Here is a 5590-nt window from a genome sequence, read left to right on the forward strand (position 1 = left end):
GCAAGGGCGCTGCGAGGTCGGGCTGAATTAGCCAGGCTGGGGGCAAAGGAAGGGGCTGGACCCAAGGCTGGTGAAGCACCAGACAGCAAGAGAGTGGGTTAGCACATCCCCCAATCCTGCAGCCAGACTAGCAAAGGGACAGGCAAGCAAAGAGAGACACCAGGTGCCGAACCCACCCCTCATGCTTGGTGGGGTACAGGAGACTTTTCAAATGAGATTTAGTCAACGTAACGCTGGGGAGCAACACTCACAGGGACCCAGCGGGGATCAGGGAGTAAAGGAGTCCAGGGCTCACTCTCACCCTGCCAGATGAAGGGGACAGGGAACTCACAAACAAAACCAGTAATGAGCCGGCTTGCAGCACCTCCACTGGTCAGCCCTGCCCCTCTCCCCGCAGCCCGCCAGCCAGCCCTGCCCCTCCCTCCGTCCCCTCCCAGCCAGCCAGCCAGCCCTGCCCCTCCCGCCCTCTCTCAGCTCCTCCATCCTCTCCCTTCCCCTGCTTACACCACACAACACCTAGGGGACCTGGCTACTTTAAAAGACACCGGCCTGTTCGAACCCTTCTAGCCATGGCTCCTCGGTTCCCAAGGCCACGCCCAGGCCAATCAAAGCATGCAGAGGCCAGTCATGCTATTGCTACCCTCCATCTACAGCCTGGGCCCAATTCCTCCACCCACCCACCCCCCGCCACGCACCTGCAAAGTCCTTAGGAGGGGACATCAGCTACTTGTCCTCATCCTGGGACAGAGGCCCCAGCCAGCGCCAAGTCCAGGCTGCAGAGGTCAGACAGGTACAAAAAGGAAGGATCTGGCGGGACTGGTACCATCAGACAGTGCAACGCACCGGCTGGCCCAGTGTCTGGCAAGGAGGGGGCGGGAGGTTTTCTAAGCAAGACAGAGCTAGTTCGAAGGGAAGAACACACCTGTACAAATACATCACCGACCGAAGCTAAAGCGCGTGTCCGAGCGTCTGTGTATATTTGAGATCCTCCCCATCGCTTTGGAATGCATCCCAAGCAGACCCGAAAGAAGAAGACATTAACAAGCCACAAACATGGCACTGGGGGGGGGAGAAGCGGGGGGCAGGGAGGGGGAGGAGGGAACCTACAGGCACTTATTGGCCTATGAAAAGGGAATCAAACTATTGGCCTTTGGCTGCTCCTCTTCTGTCTCTGACACAGACACCGGAGCTGAAGGCTGCCTCCCCCACGCCATACACAGACACCCCTTGTTGTTGGCTCATGGGGCGGGGGGACAGCCAAGCCAGATTCCTTGTAAGTGGTTGGACGCGTCTGGCCTGGCCTGGGGGAGAGCTGGCCCAGGCGAGTCAGAGGAAAATCCCTGGCTCGCTGCAAGCTGGTTTTCAAAGGTCACAGCAGGGAGAGGGCTGCGCTGCACACGAGGTTGGCGGGGAGGGGGGCAGCTGGTCCTTGGGGCGCCGAGCCAGTCACCGGTCCAGGACGCGAGCGAAGTCCTCGCGGGCGCTGCCTTCGTTTTTGAGGTCAGCGAAGACCTGGGTGAAGTAGTGGGGGTCGGCGTTGATCCGGAGCATCTTGCCGCTCAGGGCGTCGATGATGCGCAGGCACCGGTCCCAGAAGGCGTCCTTCGCCACCTCCACCAGGAAGGGCTTGAGCGGGTAGGAGATCTCGTTGCCCATGTAGGAGTAGGACAGATAGAGGCAGGTGAGCAGCGCCGCCTGCAGGCCGTGCTCGCTGGAGACCGAGTCCCCGTCGATCACCTCCCGGCACAGCAGGTAGACGAAGACCACGTTGACCGGGGTGATGAAGGCCTGGTCCTGCCAGCCCTGCAGCAGAAGCGAGCGGTCCACGCTGCGCAGCCACAGGATGGGCTCCGTGGGCGACAGGTGCTTGAGGCGGTAACACCGGCGGCAAAGGAATTCGCCCAGGCACTTGAGCAGCTCGCTGGTGGAGGCCTGGACGACCACGCGCCGCGGGGAGGCCGAGCTGCCCCCGCCCGGGCAGGCGCCCGGCTTGAGGGAGGAGACGGAGGTGGTGGAGATGCGCTGGGTGCTGAGCGGCGCCCCGCCCCCCTCGTAGCTGGCGAGGTTGGCGCAGGACAGCGACTTCTTGACGTTCTCGTGGTTGAGCAGGGCCACGTCCTTGGCGTGGGGCGGGGGGTGGTTGTGATTGTGGGCGGGCCCCTTCCCCCCGCCCCGGGAGCCTTTCCTCTTGGTGGAGGCCACCAGCCGCTTCCAGGTCAAGGCCGGGATGAACATGGAGTGGCGCTTGAGGGGCTTGTCCCCCTTCTGCCCCCCGCCCTTGGCGCTCGGCGGGGCCGGGTAGTGCGCCGGCGAGCCGGAGGAGCCCTCTTCGTACAGGCTGGCCTTCCGGGAGCCCGGCGAGACGGACAGCACGGTGCCCATGCTGGGGGAGGCCGGCGGAGGGATGAGCCAACAGGGCGGGAGCCAGGCAGCGAAAGCAAGGGGGCTGCGAGTGCAAATCCCGGCATGCAGCTAATTAGCAAGCCGGCAGGGCTGCAAGCGACGCGCCGTCCGGCAGGGAGGCCATTCCCCAGCAGCCTGGCCGGGCAGCGGGCTGCCTGCGATGGGGCAGCGGCGGACGCAGCGTTAATTAGCAGCGTTGCATGGCGGTCCTGTCCTGTGCCTGCAATTAACAGCCTGGCACGCGTGCACGTAACTAGCCGTCTTGCGGAGCGCTTCCGTGCAGGCAATTAAGGCTCAGTCTTGCGTGGCCAGCCCGGGCAGGCGAGGCAGCAGCAGGCTCGAGCCCAGCCGGCAGGAGGATGCTGCCAGCCGCGCCGAGCTCCATCTAATCCAATCGCCGGCCAGGCCCGCTGGCGGGGGGCGGGCTCCTGCGCAGGTTCGCGTCCCGCCGCCGGGAGCCAGGCAGGGAGCCGGGCGAGCCCCTGGGCCGGGGGGCTCAGGGCTGCTCCCGGATCGCCGGCGGCTGCAGCCCCCGGGCCATGGGCTGGGACGAGGACGGATCCGGGCTGGCACCGGCCGCAGGGAGCCGGCGGCTGCTGCTGGCGATGGCGCTTCCTCGCCTGGCTACCTGGGCGGCAGCCGCGCCCCCCACCCCGGGATCTAGAGGCTCCGGGCGGGGCCCCCCCTCTCTGCACTCAGAGCCTCCCCGCGGCGGAGATGGCTGGAGCGGGGGGGCGGGCGGCGGCCCCCCCTCCCGCCGCGATCTCGGGTCCCCCCTACGGGGAGATGCTCGGGAGCCGGCCCAGGGAAGATGCGCCAGCGGATCTCCTGCCGTGGGGGGGGGGGTCACGGGTCCGCCCGGAGCAGCGGCCCCCGGCCGGGCGCCGCAGCAAAGCCCGATCCCGGGGCGGGGTGAATCCGGCCCGCTCGGCTCTCCCGGGGGTCCAGCAGCAAACCTCTTCCTGCCCCCCCAGGCGCGGCTCTCTGCGGGGCCCGGCCCGGTGCGGCGCTGCCTGGGGAGACCTGCCGCATCTGAGCCGCCGGGATCGCAGGAGCAGGAGGAGGAGGGACCGAGGGATGGTCCTTAGCAGCCACGTCCCCCCGCAGGCATCCTCGCCCCGTGGGGCAGGCAGGGAGCCGGGCTGTGTGGGGCTCGTGCTCCCCCTATGGCTGGGCCGCTGGAATAGACTTCACCGGGCGGACAGACAGACAGGCAGGGGCCCCTCTCCCCCCGACACGCCAAGGCCCCCGCCCCAGGAGATGGGCTGGGCTGAATCCAGGCTGGGTAGAATGGCTTCTGGCAGGGGCAATTAGGGTACCTGCCAATATGCCCCCCTTGCCAGCAGCCCTAGGCAATCTCCCCCTTTCCCAGGCTGCACCCCCAAGCGGGCTCTACCAGGCACGGCGGGGGGGGGGTGCGAATACCTGCAGGCGGGGGGCGGGGGGCAAGTGGCAATGGAGTGAGGGGGCCATGGGGGTGGCGTTCCCCACAGGGTTTGACGGGCTGCCGGATCTGTGGGCACCTGCTCGATGGGGGATGCTGCTGGCAGCAAGGGGATATCAGGTCTGCAGGGCATGAGGGGGTGAGGCCGGGACCGGGCCAGGAGTGAGGGGTGCAAACAAGCAGGCAGGGCCCGGTGTTGAGCCACTGCCCCTTGTGTGTCCTCTCAGCCCCCCCTCCGCCCCCGGGCTTGGAGGGGACCAGCGCTGCCAGCGTCACAGGAGAGGGGGGGTCTTTTGCCTTCCCTGCTTGGCCAGATTGCCCCCCCCCCACACAAAGTTTTGGAGGAATGCAGCTTTCCCTGGGCTGGGCTAACCCAGCCCCCTGTGCCCTGGGAAGTGGTTGGGGTGGGGAAGGAGCTTAAAGGCCAGAGGATTTGCCATCGCAGATTGGGCAAGCTAGGCCCGGGATCCTGTCTCTGTCCAAGGGTCGGAGGATTGGCCGCCGCGTGTGCTCCTTGGGGGAGGGACGCACCCCTGCAGCGAACGGACACCCTGAGTCATGAGCCCCAGTTGCTGCTTCCAAGGAGCCAAGAGGAGTTTTAGGGGAGGGGAAGAGGAAGCAGAAAGAGTCCAGAAGCTCACAGCAACTCTGCTCCCTCTGCCCGTCGTGTGAGAGATGGTCTGTCTGCTCCTCCCCACCTTCCTCCATCCCTGCAAGGCCAGGCCTGGGAAGGGAGAGGGGAGTGAAGAACCCTGAGAGATGCTGGAGGAGGGGGAGGGCAGAGGGCAGATTGGGGGGCTGGGAATGCATAATTAGTTGCTGGGCTCTGGGGGCACAGATGTGGGGTAGAACTGGTGTGGGGCTTGCAGGTTGGGACAAAGTAGGAATGTTCTTAATGTTTTCTCTGAACACTGTGTGCACCTCAGTTTAGCTATGTATTACTCAAGTATCTAGGCGGTGTATCTAGGCAGTGGGATAAGGGTGGCTGATTCTTGCAGAGGAGGGGGCCCGGCCATCAGTTGCCAGGCTACAGAGTGTTGGCGGTTCTCTGCAGCCAGTCAGCAATCACACCTGCCCTCTAGGGGTCATTGCAACAATCACACACCTTTATCCCACCACCTAGATACTTGAGTACCACACAGGGGAAACTGAGGCATACACAGTATGCAGAGAAAACATTAACAACATTCCCACTTCGTTACATGGGTGCATAATGAATTGATTGGCTGTGGGGTGGGCAGATGGGGCACAAATAAATTAATTAGAAGGGGGGAGGACTCTGCAACATCAGGCATTCCCTGAGAGAGCGAATGCTGAGTGGGGCCAGAACTGCCCTGCTCTGTATGTGTGGGAGTGTTGGCAGCCCTGGTGGCTTCCTGCCCCCAGCAATGCACCATGGTGTGTGGGTAGTTCCAAAATCAAGAGATCAAAAAACAGCACCATGATCTTTAAACAGCTCTCTTCATCGGGGGGCCAGGCTCCTGAGTTCTGGGTCTGACTCCTGATATTTGAATTGTGAAGTGGGCCTTACTGCACTCTATGGTTAATAGCAACGAAGGGAATCTCAGTTTCTCCCCCGCCCCCACCCCAAGCACTGATCCGTGTGTGAGCTTCCTTCTCAATCAGGCAGGAGGGCTTTGCATCTTCTTCACGGTAGAGGAGGTGAGGGAGATTCCCACACCTGAGCCATTCTATTTAGGTGACAAATCTGATTATTGTCCCCGACTGAGGTGTCAACAGAGA

General features: G+C 63.9%; 1 pseudogene across 1 annotated transcript; it reads right to left on the minus strand.

Annotated features, from left to right (window-relative positions):
- Positions 1-479: 479 nt before the first annotated feature.
- Positions 480-3439, minus strand: LOC311516818 (cyclin-dependent kinase 5 activator 1 pseudogene; annotated as a pseudogene). Its single transcript has one exon. The product of its transcript is annotated as a cyclin-dependent kinase 5 activator 1 pseudogene (transcript).
- Between the last annotated feature and the right edge of the window lie 2151 nt (positions 3440-5590).

The sequence above is a fragment of the Lepidochelys olivacea genome (assembly GCF_965140295.1).
Source record: "Lepidochelys olivacea isolate rLepOli2 genome assembly, chromosome: 2".
Taxonomy (NCBI): Eukaryota; Metazoa; Chordata; order Testudines; family Cheloniidae; genus Lepidochelys; species Lepidochelys olivacea.